This window comes from Lepisosteus oculatus, chromosome 7 (assembly GCF_040954835.1).
Source record: "Lepisosteus oculatus isolate fLepOcu1 chromosome 7, fLepOcu1.hap2, whole genome shotgun sequence".
NCBI classification, from domain to species: domain Eukaryota; kingdom Metazoa; phylum Chordata; class Actinopteri; order Semionotiformes; family Lepisosteidae; genus Lepisosteus; species Lepisosteus oculatus.
The window spans coordinates 20,342,140-20,361,859 of record NC_090702.1 but is presented as its reverse complement, the minus strand read 5'-3'; the positions used below and the strand labels follow the sequence as shown (position 1 = coordinate 20,361,859).

The 19,720-nt window shown below is 35.3% G+C and overlaps 1 protein-coding gene across 5 annotated transcripts in view; it reads left to right on the top strand.

Moving 5' to 3' along the window:
* Window positions 1-19,720, top strand: part of syt1a (synaptotagmin Ia) — a 310,182-nt gene that overhangs the window by 111,570 nt on the left and 178,892 nt on the right. For all 5 annotated transcript variants that reach the window (XM_006633538.3, XM_015352864.2, XM_069192263.1 and 2 more), the window contains one exon: window positions 120-174. The gene's annotated coding sequence lies outside the window, so the exon portion shown is untranslated. The remainder of the gene's footprint in view (window positions 1-119; window positions 175-19,720) is intronic.

The window sequence follows — 19,720 nt, the reverse complement described above, 5'->3', positions numbered from 1 at the left end:
TCTAGGCTCCCTACTGGAATTCCACATATGCCTTTTACTGCTAGTATTAACATTATTTTATGAATACACTGTCCCACTGATTGTACATAGTTCAAATAATTTTATATCTTTGTTTGCAGTTAATTTCTCCTGAAGAGGGAAAAGGAAGTGGAGAAGATTACATACAAGATAACAGTAAGTAGCTGGATAATCGTGACTTAAGTTTTACACTCCCTTTTGGGGGGATATCTCCGAGCCTTGCATCTCCGTATGAGCCTTGCAGTCCCACAGGGAGACACAGAATATCTCAAATTAAAGCGTGATAGTAGCATTATCCTCCATTCATCTCGGCAGAAGTGAAGCAATGTCAGGGGAACATGTAAAGTCTAAGTAAACTTATTAAAGACCAAACAACAGTTGTTCAGTGTTTGAACCTTAGGAAAGGAATGACTTTTGTATATTCATAAATTTTGGGATTTTCTCACTTTGAACAATTGGTATACAAATAAAAAATTCTAAAGATTTAGGCCTAATTTCCCTTCGGGATCAATAAAGTCTTACTGTATCTATCTATCTAATTTGTCATTAATGACTCCTTTGGCAATTTTCTAATTCAATGTAGAACTAAAAATGAATATCATCCTGTCGCTTTTTCTGAGTGTTTAAATATATATTGACTGATGTTACATCTGCTGTGCTCTACAAAGCTGCTCCAAGGCATTATGGTTTCCCATGATTGAGTTAAGCTGACTGAGAAAGTTGAGCCCAGGGGGAAGGGTTGGTTCCACCATATGGCAGTGGGATCCAGACCCCATCAGAGAGATAGCAAAGGGTTAGATTCTGTACTCACACTCTTGGGAGTGTTGACAGCAGTCCTTTCAGCTTCTGCAGCCACCTCTATCCCTGTAGGGCTGCTCGACACTAGTGTGCCATTAAAGTTGAGCCTCAGCATCGAGGGGTAATGTTCAATGCCTGAAATACAGTGGAGAAGTACAGTAAGAAGAGAGGAGAAATGTGTCTCAGTGAGGGCTCTTCTTCTATCCTTTACATGTGGTCAGACCTGTAAGTGCTCACTGTACTGCAACCCTGAACAGAAACAAACTTTGTACAATATATAGGAGGTACAGTTAATATTAACAATTTTAATTGTTGCACTTTTTGCATAATATTTGTTAGGGCTCAATATTCTTTGCACTGTTATGTTAGGTGAAGGCTACATCTGTATTGAAAGCTAGATGAAAATTTGATTCTGATGTGTACAGTTCAGTGAACTGTGTATGCGCAGTGAATATTTTCCATGCATCCTTGATAGCACTACATGCATGTGTCTGCCAATAGTCCACTCAATGAATGCTGCACAGCACATAGTTTGGTATTTATGCTTTTCCAGATTTTATTAGTTATCATCACTTTGCCATTTCATTCAGTCTGTTTCCATTAGCCAGGAAATCAATCATGACCAGCAACATTAATTGTTTAATAACCACAGAGGTATCACAGTAAGAAATCACTGTAGTGATACTAACACTAAGATTGTTTTGTCTTTTCTTTTTCTCTGTTCAACAGGAGTGGATTATGAATCATTTATCTTCTAATCCTCTTAGATAGCCATGCTAGATAATCCAAGCAATGTCTCTTAGGAAAAGAAAATGGTAAAACATGTTTTCTGTGGCCTGTGTTAGAGCGCTTCTTAAAATTGGTCAAGAGGGTACTAGGACTGAAGTAGCAAAAAAATCAATCTCTCACTCTGTAAAACATCTAAATATGCCAAGTGAATTGCATGAGCTGACAGACTTCTTATCCACTTTACTATCATTAGAAAAGCATGGATGGATTGACACTGTCACTTGCTGGTTTAAAACCCCCAGCTGTTCAGTGCTGATTAGTGTTTGATTCCTAATGCTGTGCACTCAAATCAGTATTTTAGCAAATTCAAAGAGCTGCTCTATACATATTTCACAGATGAGAACCTGTACAGGTAAGGTACATCAGACAGCAAAAATGGGACACACTGTACTGTAGGTCAGTGCCTTGAAAAGATGAAGATGTAGGATGAAGCACTTAAAAGCCCTCATTGAAAACAAAAATCAATGGGCACTCATGTGAAATTAGAAAATTAGACATGTTCATGTTCATTTATATCACATTACATCACTTCCAATAACCGCTTATCCAATTCAGGGTCATGATATCCCACAGCCTGTCCCAGGATACATTAGTAGCAAGGTGGGATACACTCTGGATAGGATGCCAGTCCCTTTGCAGGGCACACTCACATTAGGGACAATGTTTTTTTTTTTTACAGAATCTTGTTAACCTGCCAGCATGTGTTTGGATAGTAGGAGGAAATAGGAGCACCTGGAGGGAATCTACCGAAATGAGAGAATGTGCTAACTCCACATACAGTAGATAGCAGCCCAGGAATTGAACTCAGGGCCCCAGCACTGCAAAGTATAATAAAAATGATAATAATACCTTACAGTCATATAGCGCTTTTCCAGACACTCCACTCGAAGCGCTTTACACTCCCCTCCACAACCACCAATTTGTAGCACCCAGTTGGGTTACGTGATGGCAGCCAATGTGCACCAGTACTATCACCACACATCAGCTGTCAGTAGGGAGGAGAACAGAGTAATGAAGCCAATTCATGGATGGGGATTATTAGGAGGCCATGATTGGTAAAAGCCAGGGCAAAATTTGAAAAGAATAACAATTCAAGGAATTCTCTGGCATTTGTATTGACCAAGTAAAGTCGGGACGTTGGTTTTAAGTCTCATTTGAAGGATGGTGTATTTTTTACAATATCATCACTAAAGTGGGGCATTTGGACCCACACAGACTGGAGGGTGAGTGCTCCCTATTAGTCCCATCAGCACCTCTTCCAGCAGCAGCCTTAATGTCCCTAGGAAGTCTCTCATCCAGGTAGTAAGCCAGGCTCACACCTGCTTAGCTTTAGTGGGTTGCCAGTTATGAGTTGCAGGATGATATACAGTACAGTAGCTTTTTTTAACCTTATCAGCAGTGTATCTTCATTTGTTTATTACCCCAAATGACAGATAAGTTAAAAAAGGCATCAAAAAGGAATATTTTACTGAAGTGTATGTTGGTCTGTATTATGCTGATTGTTATAAAAAATCTAAAGCAATTTTATAAATGTTATGTTATGTTATGTTATGTTATGTTATGTTATGTTATGTTATGTTATGTTATTTAAAGTGTACCAGTGAAACATGTACTGGTCTTTTAGAGACTTTCTCTAAAGAAGGTGACATTGCCTTTCCTTCAGAGATTTAGTTTGCATAAAGGCAACATTACATTTAGAGTCTATTTTAAAATATGATTCTATAGTATTGAAATTTGCAGAAGAAATGGCAATGCATGTGAATTAATTGACTATTGTCTGTAATATTCTGTTGTAATTTTAACAAAACTTTATAAGAAGAAGAAAGCGTGAGGTTTTAAAATATTTAATTACCACTTCCACGTTTACACTTGAATGCATTTTCATTAAGTCACCAATTGAAAACATCCAGAATTGATCAGACTCATTTGGTATTAAAACAACGCAGCAATAAGATACTACAAAAATAGTTTTCTATAGGCACATATATTGTAACAGTTAATGTCAGTGCTTATCACAATGATTTGTTTAACTGGTAAACATCTAAAGTTTTCCCTTTAATATCTTTACTTTGAAGCTTCTCTTTACCAGTGACACAACATTTAACCTAATTTGGGATTCCCATTAGACTCACTGTCCTGACTCTTCTGTTGTGTCTGAAATGAGGAGTTTCTCTGAAATACCTCTGGGTCACTGACAGAGAAATTCAATACACATTAAATTGTCTTTTCTAGCGCAGAGCTACTTTAGGGCCTGTAATTTTCATTCACCTACTTAGTCTGAGTTTGTTTATGCCTTTGAAATCACTCCTGTCCCTTGTCATATTATTGTAGTTAACTAATTGATCAGACTGGAAAAATATTGTCTTAGACGCTAAACTAGACTGAATATTTTCATCTGACCAAACACTGTACCCCAGAAGTGGTGTACTCCACCCTCTGAAGAGAGTTAGTTGAGAAAGTGGTACATGGAGCCACTTGAAGTACATTAGCAAATACATTTCTAGTATCTGAAGGGAGGCCCTTATATATAGTACAAGCCCTCTTGCAGGGAAAATAATGTTTCAAAAGTCTCCAGTTATAACTGTATATTGGGGAGCAAATTTTCTTTTTTCTGAGACAAAAATGGATCCATTGAATGACAACGTTTCTTTCACACACAGGTATTCCTTTTTTCTGTAATGTATTTGTTAATTATGTTTTTTAAAAGAAGTGTATTATCAGATATAAAGCTTTTTTGCTCCATCGAAAATGAACAAGCTGAGACTGTGTAAGTGTTCTCTTGCCTTATGCCTACACAAACAATAAATACATACATGCATACAGTTCATGTAAAGAATTCCATTTCAAGAGAAGTTATAACGTAAGAGAGGGTCAGCAGTACATCAAAAATTACATTAAAACAACAAGGGACCCATACAAGTAATTTAATTAATTAAATCAATTCATTAATTCCCTAAAAATGTTACCCGAGGGAGGATGAATGTCACTATGGAGGAATTAAGTGTATTAACGTCTTTTGTACAATCAGTGCAAAATGTCTTTAGTTTGTGATGAAAAAACGATAGCGTAATTGAATAGATAATTAACTATGTATGGGTGCTTCAGTGAAGGTGCAGGTTTAAGGGGCTTCTTGCTTAACATATAAGTTGGCAAGCTGCCTATGTAGAAGGGTAGTAATTCCTACTGGGGCAGAGAGAAATCTCCATGGCAACTGGAGAGAGGCCCAAAGTACCTGATACAAAATTGGGCAGTAGGAGCAGTATGACTGTACAGAAACAAACAGGAGCACAATTTGGCTTCCAAGTGCTTAAGCAAGCAATTAGGTATACAACCATGTGGGACAGGACATGTGAAACAAGAAACCAGATTCTTCCATTAAATTCTTCCCCACGTTTTTGCTTACTTTCTGTTCATACATGGCAGAGCAGGGAGAAGTAATTTTGATGTACACTTACTGTCAGAGATGTCTGTTTAAATCTAATGTGGAGAAATATGTCAGGGTTTTATTCCAAACTAATTAGGAGTGAGAGTGAAGCAATTTTCTTCTTACTAGATAAATGGAAATAATAATAAAAAGCTGTGATCCTCTTGAGTGACAGACTTCAGTGAGTCCAACTATAAGAAAATAAAATCCCTGTTATCAAGAGGTGGCAGAGGAGTGCAGTTCTTTTTTTTTCCTCCTAATTAGCACTTTTCAGATTATGTATATCCAGAGTAAATAAACCTGGATTGTCTTGAAAGTGTTCATGAAATAGAATCAAATTAAATTATGCAGCCTCTGTTAATTAAGTGAATTTTTTATTTCTTTAACAAATTGTGAAAACTATAAATGCAGATTTGGGGATCATTTATACAGTGTCTAATCCTGAGTGACATTCAGGATATTCTATGGTAGACATATTTCCTTTGTGAATAGGACTCTAACTCCAAACTCAATTGAATTACTTAGTCTCCATTTTCACAATTTAAAACATATTACTTTTCCTTGCAATAAAGTGTAAAGGTAAGTGTTCCATTATTATGGAGACAAACAGATATTGATTTTTAAGTATCGGTTTCAGACTTACCTGTTCATAAACCACTGTGCATTCTCTTAATAGCAAAATAAAGCAAAGACATATACAGTACTGTATACAGTACACCACCTACTGTATTCTGGTTTTAATTGATATGTAATACATTTGCTTAATATCTGTTGAAATTGGTGGTGAAGTGTTTTAAAACAAAAGGTTTTAGATGATAACCAATATAAAACTTGATTAACGACCAATGAATAAGAATGGTTAGTTGTTGAGTAAAAATATAAAAAAAAAACACTGAATGTGTGCTTCCAAAAGTCAATAACACTTTTATGGTCAATGGATTAATCTATGCAGATCTTTTTTAAGACACGTAATCTTGTTAAACTATCTTTGATTAAGCATCTCCGATCCAATCACTTAATTATCCGTAACTAATGATAAACCCATGGCAAAGAAAGTGTATTATTAGCACTATAAAACGTCTGATTGCAAATTTGCATCACACAAATAAAATCTTTCTGGGTAAATAAAAAACTAAACAACATTCTTTTAAAATAGATCATACAGTTTTTTTCCAGCATTTCTGTGCAGTATGTTTAAACAGTATGCAGTGTAAATAAATATATTTAATATTAGATTATGTGATGATTTTTGCATACATACTGTAAGTATGAAATGTTTTGTTGCTAAGTAGATCCTACGAGATGTATTTGTTATTATGTGTAGTGTTGTATTTTTTATTCCATATATGTTTTGTGTATGTTCATGAGCAAGAAAAAGATAATAATACTTAAATATTATTTAGTCTCATTACAACAACATTTGTAAGAGTGGTTTACAGTTAATATCAAGCAAAATGATACTTTAGCTGATTTCTGAATTCAGTTATCTGCTACAAAATGTCATTAGTTCAGTACACCAGGATGAAAGAAACTTTTTTCCTTGAAAATGTCTGCTGACCTGATCACAGCATGTTTGTCACTATGGTGAAAGATGGTGAATACACTGATGGTGGTTTTAGGATTTCTTCCATTTTCATGGAGCTCCTGAGACAGATGAGAGGTGAGGGGACTTGTTAGTTGCCAGACAATGTGTTGCCTTTTGGCTCCTGTTTCCATGTCTACCCACAGCACAACGTGGTCACACAGATCAATGTTTACTTCATTCCATTAAAAGCTTTATTTGAGATTCTTAGCTTATAAACACAGAGAATGTTAGTTCTGAACACTTGACAAAGCAGGGTTTTCATATAGAGCTGTATTCAATAACTCAAGCCCCAAAAATACAGCTTATTAATGCTGAGGATGTTCAATTTATTTATTGGGTTCTTTTTTAATCTTAGAAGGGCAAGGCATAAAGGCATCTTTATTTCTATATAAGATTCAGCCATTACAAACGTGTTCATGTTATGTACTATACAGCTCCTAAACCATAAAACTATCCAAATACATTTAGGCCAATCTTGCAATGCAGTGTTGAGTGCCTTATTAAAAAATCAATTTAGTTTAGTTTTAAAAAAGGGTGGGTATGTTGGTCATACTGTATGTTTGGATTTAACACAGTAAGTGTTGCTATAAGAAGCATTACTGGTATTTTGTTAATTTGAGGCCCAACTTACTGGAGTTTTTCTTAGCGTTCATTTAAAAGTAATAATATTATATTTCTGCTTTGATTTTTGGTTTCACTTGAAAAAAGCTTCCACAGCCACAGCATGCCTGTAAATGGTCTCAGATTTCTTAATTGTGCTCCTTACTTATTACTTATTAACAACATGCAACCTGATATTTTGTGTATACATTTCCCTCCTGCTTTATTAATAAAAAGTTCATTCTACCACTTTCCTCTGTAGTGTCCATTTATACGAAATTTAAGGTTGCTAGTTTAGTGACCCACGAAAGGCTGTGAGAAATATAGCTCAAGAGGCAACTTTCATAGACGAAGCTTGGAGATTTCCAAAGCAAACTGGTATCTTCAGTGTAACAAAAGCATTCTTTCAGGACCCTTTGGAGACGACATGATCCGGGGTAGAGTGGGGAAAACACGGGGAAAAAGCAGGCGGGAGCCAGGAAAGAAAACAGGGGGCGTGTCCATGGTGCGCTGGTGTTCAGGGGAGGTGAACACCATTGGGGCAAACAATCCAGGAATAAGTCCAAGGAGGAATCCAAGAGGAGGCAAAAGTCCAAAGCCGGGCGGTCTATCAAAGACAAACGGGGTTAAAAACAGGAACCGGGTCATGACCGGCACAGGAACGGGAATAGGAACAGGAACTAAAAACTTGACAGGACCGGGTGCTTCCAGGTTCCGGACTCGCCTGGTACGGAAACCAGAGCAGAGCCCGGAATAGAGTGAGCGCCTGGCTTTTAAGGAGAACTGAAAGGGGGTTGGAAAAGGGAGCAGGTGCGGTGGATGAGTAGAAAACAAGGAAGGGCTGGAGGGTCCTTAAGAGGAGGGGTTTACGAACGTGACATTCAGGATTTAATAATAATAATAATAATAATAATTGCATACACTCATATAGAGCTTTTCTGGACACTCCACTCAAAGCACTTTACAGGTAATGGGGACTTCCCTCCACCACCACCAATGTGCAGCAATGTGCAGCATGTAGAGTCAAACATTATCATTAAGTGTGGCCAGCATGAATGTGGTATCCATGGCAGGGATGCAGGGTAGAAGCTTCTTCTGAGGGTGAATCACATGTTTACCTTTGCCAGGTACATATATAAATAGATATTTACCTTTGCCAAGAATCGTCATTCTAGAATAAACCTGAAGCTCCAGATCAATTAAAATGTTTTGAATTCTCTTAACAACATACATTATCTAAATTGTAAATCTTTCTGTTATAAGATGGGTTTTCGTTCCTATTTCATTAGGGACATGAATAAATCTGGAGGGCAGAAAAAATAGCCAACATACAGTGCATAAATGAAAAATGGGTTGGTTATATAGCCAGTATTCTTTAATTATTTTCTCTCCCTTATTAATCAGATGACAACATGGAATTTTGGTAAAGTTTTTTGGGGAAAAAAATAGCAGTTATATTATTAAACATTACCACTAGTTCATTATGTACACTTTGAGCAAAATATTTTTTAAAAAAAATATTTTGCGTTATCTAATGCATAAACATTAAATGTTTTGCATTATCTAATCTTTTCAATCAATATTTGTTTCTTTAAAGCAAAAAATAAAAATTATTTGGTGAACCTCTACTAATGTAAATCCTGATAGATATGTACAGTATTATGTAGTCCTACAAGCAGCTTTAAAGATGTGTAGAAAGGAAGACATTGTATCGCTGATGAGGAAGAGATGACAGTGAATCGACTGAGAAATATGAAGGTTATTGAAACACTTTATAGTGGCAGCATATTTCTTACTTTGAGTTATGATCAAGATTTTGGTCAATGTGATTGAAAGATTGCTAAATGTCAAAATTTTATTTTCACCCAAATTGATCTGTATTAATCACAGTTAAAAGTTATAATAATACAAATCTCAAGTGGATGCTTTGAGGAAATTGCTGATGCTCATAACAAACATATTGTAGCTCTATTATTTTCACACAATATATATAATTTGAATTTGCCTGGAGTATCTAACTCCAGTCACATTTATTGATAAGGTGGACACATGTATGTGAAAGCTGAATTAAACTATAAGAACATTTGCTTCTTGTTTTTCCCCATTATGCTATATGTCTGCAAAATTTTGTAGATTTTTGTGTGCTGTGTTTTTAAGATACTGTAATAATCAAAATTATTTTTCCTATGACTAATTTTGACAGGCTTACAATTTGTCAATTGATCAGAGGTTATCTTTTTAAAATAATTCTAGTGCTCCCGTTTGACTGACAATTGTTTTGATGTTTTACATCTGCAAAAGTGAATAAAATATTATTCTTAAGTTGAATTATGAAGTGAACTGTTCACCAGTGGAACATGTTGTAAGTAGTTTACATAAGAATTATGATATACTACACATACTGTATCACATTCTTTGAAATATTTGATAAAAAATCACTATGATATGCTTATGTGTCTTATTAGCTATTAAACCAGGGGTGTTTTTTAAAGATTAGGAATACAAATTGGATTGTTTGTGCTCTGTCACTCTGTTCCAAATGTATTGCACGTTTGTGCAGAGAATGCATTATTTACGTTTTCAAGTTTTCTGCCCCATTTGTGTCACAGCAGTATTGTTAGTTAAATCTGTGCATTATAAAGGCACCAATGCATATAAGCATATCAAATGCATTAATCAAATAAAATGTTTTTGGAGATAAAGTAATGTTCTATTTCTGTTCTCAAGACTCTGATAGATGTTTACCAGAGTGCCCTTAAAAAAAGTGTTGGTGCCTTTTTATTGGATTTAGATCTGAGTTATACAATATCCTTTTTGTTTGGTGTAATTTTCTTTTACTCTTGTTCTATATCATCTTCTGCTATTCCATTTTAACCTGCTTATCAGATAACAAAACAGGTTGAGAAAGTTATGGTACAGTAGGTGACAGTCTCATCACCCCTTTACACTATTCTGAGCCATGATTACCTATGAATAAAAATGGCTACTAAGGGATTACAACAAACCTAAAGGCAAAGTTCTGATCCTTTCTTTACAATACATGTTCAGAGACAAAAGACATCATGACAAACCTGAGACAGCTAATGCATTCCCCAGCAACAAACCCATCTCGACTAAGCCTTGAGGAGCTGTAGACTCTCTTGGTCATGTAAAGAGAGTGAAACAGTTAACATAAATTATGCTTTATCCAGTCATCTGTATATTTAAAGCCCCTGAGCAGTAAATTTTCCAGCACAGTTGGTGAGCATGCAGGGAGCTGCGTGCAGAAATGGTAATCAGGAATGGCTTTCCCCTTAATCTTCCTCTTGAGAGTGACTAGCATTTTCGAAGCATCGAGGTTTTGCTCACAAAGGCAACAATAGCAGGGCAGTTTAATTTGTAATAATGGCTGTAGATTTAAAGTTAGACCTTTGCTGCTCATTGTATTGACTACCGTCCATCAATCCTTTTAAAAAATACAGAAGCAGTGGCCCTCAGACAGTTTGTTTTACCTTTCGTTTCAGTCTCTGTGGAAATGGAGATAGCTGGATAGCTTCCTCAGCAGTTTTCAAATGAATATCAGCCTGATACTATTTTTTTGGCTTTGAGCAGAAAAGTCAAATGCACAGCTTGACATTTTAAGTGCATTGGGCCTCACATACGCATTATTTATGATTGTGGTGTTCTCGTACATTTCCATCATTTTTTTTATTGAGTAGAGACAGCATTTTCTTTGAGATTCACAATTTAGTCTTCAAGAATTTTGTGTGTTTTATGATGTGCAAAAGAATAAATGATGTCCTACACAGTTTTTAATAAACATTGCATTATTGGTTAATCCATAAATAGAAATTAAAAAATCAATTTTTGCAAACATCTGAAATAACATTTTAGATCAACTGTACTGCTCTAGGAGGACAATGAGCTTTTTTGACCTTCACTACATTGCAGTTATTGATTTCTGTACAGTATGAAATACATTTATTCATAAAGATATTTAGTTAAATTACCCATTTTATACATTGAGAATTGTTAAATGAACAGAATATAGTTTGATAATTTCTTTCCCTCTGTTCAATTTAATCAATAGCAGCTAATATTAATGTATTGAAAAAAAAATTGTCATGCTAGATCTTTTAGGTAAACTGAGAAGAATCAGGGCCACTGCAGTGCTGGATATCATTTGTTTTCTTTCAACCCCTCTTCCCAAAACAAAATGGGAGGCTTAATTGGAATTTCTACCCACCAATCAAGAAAAAATAGAAATGGCCAACACATGACTGGCTCTCCGTTTACCAGAAACCTCTTGTGGCTACACAACAGAAAGCTACCTTCAAATACTGGGCTTGGAAATGATCATTTGTGGGAGGTCCAAAGTATTAGTAGGTACAGTAATTTGCTGTTTGTGTGTCCATATAGCTACACTTGGGTAAAATTGCACATGATTGCAGGTTTGTTTCCCACACTAGGAAAACTTCTGTATTTAGATATTTGCACTGTGGCAATTGTGGTAATGTTTGCTTTTTGATTACCCTTTTTGGTCTTTGTTTAAGAAATATGATGGACCCCCTCCATGGAATGGTAATATTCAGAACTATTATATGTTTTTTAAGTTATGAACACTGCCTTGATCGCCATCTTAGGACAGTCTCTCACACTGATCAGTAGACAGCAACAGCGTGTAGTTATGTTTAAAAGGCAGCTGAGATATTACAACAGAGATCTCAGAGGACATTAAAAGGTCATCTCTGGGGGCAGATGCAGTTACACTTGGCAGTTACACCAGGCTCAGTGAGTCAGAAAGTGAGTTAGCTGACATGTCAACTAAGACTGAGCAGACATTAGTCTGCATCAGTGTGGCAGTAATCAATTGTAAACAATTATGAATATATATAGAGTTCACAGACTGTACAGTGTGAGAGTTAGATCACGTACAGGTTTTTACAGAGATGTTTATGTATTTGTTAAGCATATTGTATGTGCTGCATTATATTGCTTTTGCTTTTAGTAATCAAGAGGTCTGCCATAGAAAGGTTTGGAAATCCTTGCAAAATACACAGCTTCACTACTATAAGTTAAAGTATTAGACCTGCATTACTCTTATAGTGAAAACACCCTTTATGATCTGTATGACACAAATTCTCAGTTTCTACTTTTAGTTGATGAATGCAAGCTGAAAGTCCTTGCCATTCCAACATTTGTCACCAATCCTATATTTTTTGTGACACGTGTAAATGCATTACACTGAAGATCCCAGATAATACAGATCAATACAGAATTGCTATTATAATTCTATTAATAATTATGCTGTTATTAGATTAAAAGAGTTACAGCAACAGAAGCAGCCATAGCTCATGTCCTCCAGTGTTTCCACAGTCTGTTCTATAACCCTTTAATGGAAAAATGGAAAAAACTGAATGTGGACACAAGATCTGAAAATGTGTTGACCATTTGCCAGAATTACAGCAAATCCTTCATGTTTCAAACACTTTTGTTGGACATTTACTTTGTTATATTTTTAAACGCCTTCTTTGCTGAAGCAACTGTGCTGCTACAGAGATAAATGAAATATAGGTATTGTGCCATTGTGCAGCAAACTGTATGTCCCAATAGTCAGTCTGACAAGCATTTCCCATGTGTGCAGCACTTCTCTTTACTGAGGGATAAAAGATCTAGTAGGTCCTCAGAGAAAGGAAGCATTCAGGTGCCTGACACATCCTAAAGTGAATATTTTAATTTGCATATTTTAATTGACTTTTTACAATCTAAACCCTCGATCTCAAGGTTATTTTGTGTTTCCTACTTTCCCCTGCGTTAATACTAATGAATAGTCATTAGGAGCCCAAACAAGGAACCACGCTGTACATTTGAAAAGAAAATACCTGTCATAGATAAAGTCAGTCTTTTGAACAATCAGGAAATCATTTTGAAGTATCTAATAGAAACAAGCAAATTGCACAATGACCTACAGTGAGATCCTAGTGTATCAACTTTGTTACATATGCTGTATGTTATAGTTGTTGTAGGTTATCGTAACCTAGAGGTTAAAGGTTGTTTGACCTCTGAACTGGATCTGCCGGTTGTCTGCCCTTCTTGCCCCACTATATATTGTTAAAGACTGCAGAACCTAAACCTAATTGTAAGAAAGATGGGAAGATAGATAGATAGATCACTATTTCAAGGCCCGGCTACCGTATGTTTAAACTGTCCATATGTTTAAAAAGTAGTGCTGCATCCTGGATGGAATTCCTATCCATTGTAGAGACAATTTAGAAACAAACATCAACCAAACTAGCATGTCTCTTGAACATGGGAGGGTACTGGAGTACCTTGACAAAACTCATTAGAACATCTAAACTCCATAGAGAAGGAGCCCCAGTCAGGAACTGAACCCAGGACCCAGGAGCAGTGTCACCTGCCATGCCACCATTTCACACTATTGTAAACCATCACAGCTTGAAATAAGCATTTGAAAACCTGGATTAAAAAAAAATGTTCTCAAGTAAAATGCTGTCCATGGTGCTGAAAAGTAGCCCACGTACTAAATTATTGTTTTTGTTTTCATCCCTGCCTTTGCAACAGACATTTTATCTCTCTGTCTTCCCAATGCATTATGAACAATGGATGTGGTAAATTGCTGCTGAAATTAATAAATATAAATGAGATGATTCAGTGCACTATATGCATGACTTATTTTTCTTACTATTTAAATTATCCCGATTATCCTAGAGATAGTGCATTCTTTCTTGTGCAGTGAAACAGGAAAAGAGCTTAAGGGAACTGCAGACATTAGTGTTGACTTTGACAATACACAAGAGGTACAAGAGTGAACTGTAGGCTTTTGTGAAATTTTGATCATGGTGAAGCACACGGATGTGTGACAAGTCAGATTCCCATAGTCGGGGAGAAAAAGGAGAAATGAAAAACGATTCTTTTAAAATCCTTCTAAGTCATTCAACTGTCTGGTTGAATGAATAAGTCAAATTGAGTAAGTCAATTGAGAACTAATTCTCATTTACCACAATGACCTGGAAAGTAGCCATTTATACAGCAGGGTGTTTACTGAAGCAATTTGACTGTAGAGTACAACTTCAGTATCTCACCTGGATGGTAAACCAGTGCACCTTCTGTCAGGAGTCTAAAGAACTTACCATTACCATTTAAGTCAAATGGTAACTCATTTGTTTAATGATACTTACTTTATGACTGAAGAAAATAAAGCAGTTATTCAGAATATGGGAATATTCTGGAAGATGTCCTAAGAATACAGAATGCAATGGACAAACTAAAGCAAATAGAAGTTATGAGTCACAAAGGCTTTTGTTATATTAAATCTGAAATGAATTAATAACATCAGAAACTAAGCTTTAAGCTAAAATCTGGAGAAGTTCTAGCACAAATTCTTTAGGGGACACCCTCAGAGCTTTCACAACACTGATAATTTTAGCTTTGCGGTAGGTTGCAATCGTTTTTCTCTGTTATTAGTGCTCATTCAGCCATAGCTTGAGCTATGGTAGCATAAAAAGCATGTGTACAGAAAACCAGAAAGAGTGTCTTTCAGTAGAGCTCGAGGTTAATATTCAAAGTTAAAAATGTAATTACATAGATTGTTTTCAAGCCATGTTCTCTTTTTTCCCCCAGTATTCCATTTCTAGGTAATGTATTATCTGCGGTATGATGCAATTATCATTACGACTGAATTCATCCTTTAGAGTGATTAAACATTCTGTTGCAAGATTAAGTTTGCTAACCAGGCAGTTCCCCACAATTATACAAATGATTAGTGTGTGTTGTCATGAATGTCATAGATCTTAGTGGTCATAGAACTTTTTACTCACAACACTTCCTCATCAGTTTTCTCACACCGATTAACTGAATGGCAGCTAAACTTTTAAACCAGAAAATGTTTTTACTTACTTGCTGTTCATAGGAAGCTGGACCATAATAAGCGCTCAGTCTCACTGCATTTTTGTGTTTTCTTCCAAGAGCGGTAAAGAAAATAAATATGTGGAATCCATTATCCAAATGTTTTTTTTTTAAATCAAAGATGTGGTAGCTGGGAATAAGTGTTCAAAAGATAAATATAACTCTTCTTCTCCATATGGTGACATTCAGGCTTAATGGTTTGTTAATATTGATTCCCTGATGATCAAAACCTGCAGACTGTTCGGTACCCAGAGCCTTAATGGTCTATAGACGCCCTGTCATGTTACATTTACATTTCAGTTTTATATTATTGATATAATGCTTATTTCTCAGAAAATGTTCTAATATCTGTAAAAAAATGTGAATACAGCTTTGATTTCACATTACAAAGAATATGAAAATATTGTTTTATCACCACAATTTCTAGGAGGAATAAAGGCTCAACTTGGCAATAATATTAAAAATGAGGAAAACAGCAAGACTGGCATCAGGGGCAAAACTTCAGGAATAGATCAGACTTGTGAAACAATACAGAGAGAGGTGCTGTTGTGATGCTCCTCAGAGTACAACAATGAGGTGAGACTTTATCCTTAAAGTGATTACACTTAATTATACAGAAAGTAGCCTGTGCTTTCCTTTAAAATGCCTATGAATTAAGCATGTACTGCACTTTTTTGCATTTTTTTTAGTTATAGCCCCTATACAACTTGGATTATTAATGATAAGCCACTCATTACATTGTAATAGTATTATATGCTGTATAAATGTATACTGACAAGGCTATACCTGTCCTCTCCATCCTTCTCAATATTGCATGTTACAAAAAAGAAAGTAACATGTGCACCCAGATTATAGTTTAGATCAGTTTAAATGTACAATATAATCTCTCATTTTTTCTTGTAGTATTAAATATGCCAATTTAAATGTTAGAGTAGACTTACTTGGAAGTGAACCCAGCCCAGCCTCGACAAATATTTGCATTTGCTCAATGGAGGAAAAACAGTTTGCTATGTCTTACAATCTCCATGTATTCTGATAAAGGCATTAGATAAGGTGCATATAAAAGTATTGTAATTTCTGATTTACTGACATGTGCTCAATGGAATTATGAATTTAAAAGCTCTGTCTTTTGTGGAAGGACCTTCATATTGATACTATTGCACATCATTAACTCTTTTATACAATATTTTGGCCTGAAGAAAAACATATGGAGATAAAACAGTCTTTATCATTTTCTGTGCATTAGATCCTGGATGAAAGTCAATGTTGGTTTAATCAGGTACATTAATGGTGGCATAATAAAGAAAGTAAATTAAAGAATAAAAACATACTTACAGAACTTACAGAACTGATTACAGTTGACACAAAACACAGATCCTAGCCATTTCACTTAAACATATTGGTCTGGTGGATCTGTCTTGTGGTTGATGTTGCTGTTTGTGTGCAGTTATTGTTACCTTTTTAATCCTTGGAGACCTTTTGTGCTTTTACCAGGTACTGTACAAAAGACAAAAATAATTTTTTATCTATTCAGTCATAGTCTAACATGAATATAAACTTTGATGTATTGAATAGTCTCAGCACACCATCAAAAAAGCAGGATTTGTTACTGTGTCTGTGTAATATTTTTTCTTCTATCCTGTTTACAGTATGTGTACTTCAAATCAAATCAAATTAAAGTTTATTTATCAAATGCACAACAATACGGTGTGCAGCAGCTGTTGCTGGCAATGAAATGTCTTTTTCTGCGAGCTCACAAAAATTACAAGAATCACAAAAATTCCAAAAATTCACAAAAACACAAAAATCACAAAATTGAGGTTACATTTTTGAAATTGAATAAAACTCAATATGAGTTGAGCTGCAATGTGTCCATGGTGTATGCAATATATACATGTAGTGCAGTTATGCTGAATATAGTGAGAATTGTGTGTCCATGTAGCCATTACAGGTGATTTGCTAAAGGAGCTGCAGGTTGGCTATTTAGCAGTCTTATTGCCTGGAGGTAGAAGCTGTTCCATAGTCTGTTGGACTTGGACTGAATGCTTTGGTACCGTTTACCGGTAGGAGGGAAAACATTTCCTGGCAGGAAGTAAGACAATTCTAGAAAGGTGATGCCAATCAACAACTTCCATTGAATTACAATTTTCAGACCATTAATATATGAATCGGTCTTGAATTTGATAGCTCCAATCAGCCATGCAAATTGTGAATAGCACAGTTGTTTTTTTTTTTCTGAGAGATGAATTGCAGTAATTAGCTCTCAATTGGGACAGTTGCAAATTCTTAAATAATTGACTGGTGATTTGCATATTTTTTTACATAAGATCTATTTTTTTTATTCAACTATTTGTTCCCATTTCTGTTAGATTTTGACACCTTGCAAGTATTTTCTGAAGCATTCGGGTTTGTGTAGCAGTCAAAAAATACTTTGAAGTTACACTGGTCATCACTGAGATGAACACTCTCCATATCAAAGATACTGTTTTCAAAGGAATCATAGTGAACTACAGGTATATGAAGTAACACCTTTATACAGTAGCTTTTCTTAAAGTAAACACTACTACAATTGTGCTTTGACATAAAAATGTCAAATTAACTTAAAATAAAAGGAAACCATGCAATTATTTTTTTTATTTTGCAGCATTTTACATCATCATGCACTTCTACACTTCTGACCCTGTTAGTCTTTAGTTTAGTTAGTTTTCTTACTCACCTTATTTTCCATTGGCAAGACAGGGAAATTCTGTTAGCTATTACGGTACATTGACAAACAAGATTGTCTTCGTTTTTATTTTTTAAAAGTACTTCACCAAACTCAGACATTTAGTCCTTTTTAGTCATTTTTAATAATCATATCCCAGCAGTTCATGAAGTCTTCTAAGGCTAGAGTGATCTGAACTTTGAATCTGAACTATAATAAGGACAATCACCATGTTTTTACATGCTCTCCAATAAAAGAACACCTAGGATTCTTTCCTTTCTGGCTGTGCCGTTATCAAGGCAGGCTGACAACTAGCAAGACTGCCAACTGAAGGACTTGCTACCTTCAGTTGAATTATAAGCTTGAATATATTGTAAATATCTAAGGGAAGAGGAACCAGGCACCTATTAATGATATTGAGGGTAAAAACACAAATAACTTCACAAATAGGGGTGGCAATATCAAGTTTCTGTGAATATACAATATGTAAATTGTCAGTGGTCTGGCACAGTCTATTCTCACTCTTTCCACTCTAGGTTTGCCAAAGGTTCTAAGTGAATTCCACTCTTCCACCTTTCTACCAACCTTTTATGCTGTAAGTTTGGGGTAAGGCAAAGTGGAGAGCCAGTGTCAGACAAGTGCTGATAAAAGAGGCAACTTCAGGATTTTTTTCCATAAGCTCTTGAGAAAAGATTGGCGCTTGCGGAACTAGATTTGATAGGCCAGGCCACCGACTTTTACACTCAACATAGTGCATTAGACTGTGTGTGGAATGGTACAGTAACAATTGATGCCCAACAGTAGAGACTGCCAAAGGGAAAATACAGTAGTTTGTGTATATAGTGTTGGATGAATGGAGTGCTTCACTGGAGAGAGTGAAAGTTAGGCCATGGTCATGTAGACCAGACATGAAGCAGTTTCTGCCTTATGTTTGTGAAGGGTTTTTTTACACAGTAAACTCTGTTTAGCTGTTCCAGAAACCTAGGCACCATTTTGATTAAAGTCTGGTCAGGATCAGATGAGCTAAATTTTCGTTTGGTATTGTCTCTGAAGTCCTTTTGTTAAACTAAAAGAAGAATACAGGAATCAACTAACTAAAATGTCCACTTTTAATAAAGCCAAGGATGTTTCGGGACCTCTGTATATTTTGTATTCGTGGATAGTAAGTTAGTATAGTATAGTTTAATATAAGAGGTCAAAAGAGCTATGATAACTCAAACAAAACAAAATAGACCATATAGGATTAAAATAAGCAATAGTTAAAAATTACAAATATTTTACTAATCTTGCTTATTCCATTATAGAGTTCAATAACACCAAAATAAATAATTTGTAACATGGGCTTAATGAGTTTACATTAAGTAAAAAGTTAATTTACAGACCCAATACAAACCCTCTTTTCTGGAGATTCACAATGTTTTAAGTTATAAACATCTATTACAAAATTCTAAATTTGATTCTTCATATTGGCTTCCCCTGGGGTTTTATTCTCAATATGAGTACTCTCTGGACCATCACTGTTCATTATAAAATGACTTACAGTATATGGTTAAACAACAGGTTAAACATTCTGTATCACATTTGACAGATTTAGGGGGCTGGAATATGGAGATGTCTTTAGATGAAAGGGAAAATGCTACATTCACATGCATGTTTCAGATAAGCTCACATTACTATACTAATGATATGCTAATGATTTCTATACCGTACATCTTAAAAAGAGGTATTTGCATTTTTGATTACCACTTATGGTAAATCTGTGATGGGAGGATGGTAACATCTGGTGCTTATTATATTAAATCTTTTAAATCTTTCTATGGATGAATTCCTTTTTCTATTCTGATAGGAGATAGATTGGAAACTAAAGACTGAATCTAGTATTTTTAAGTGTTCAGTG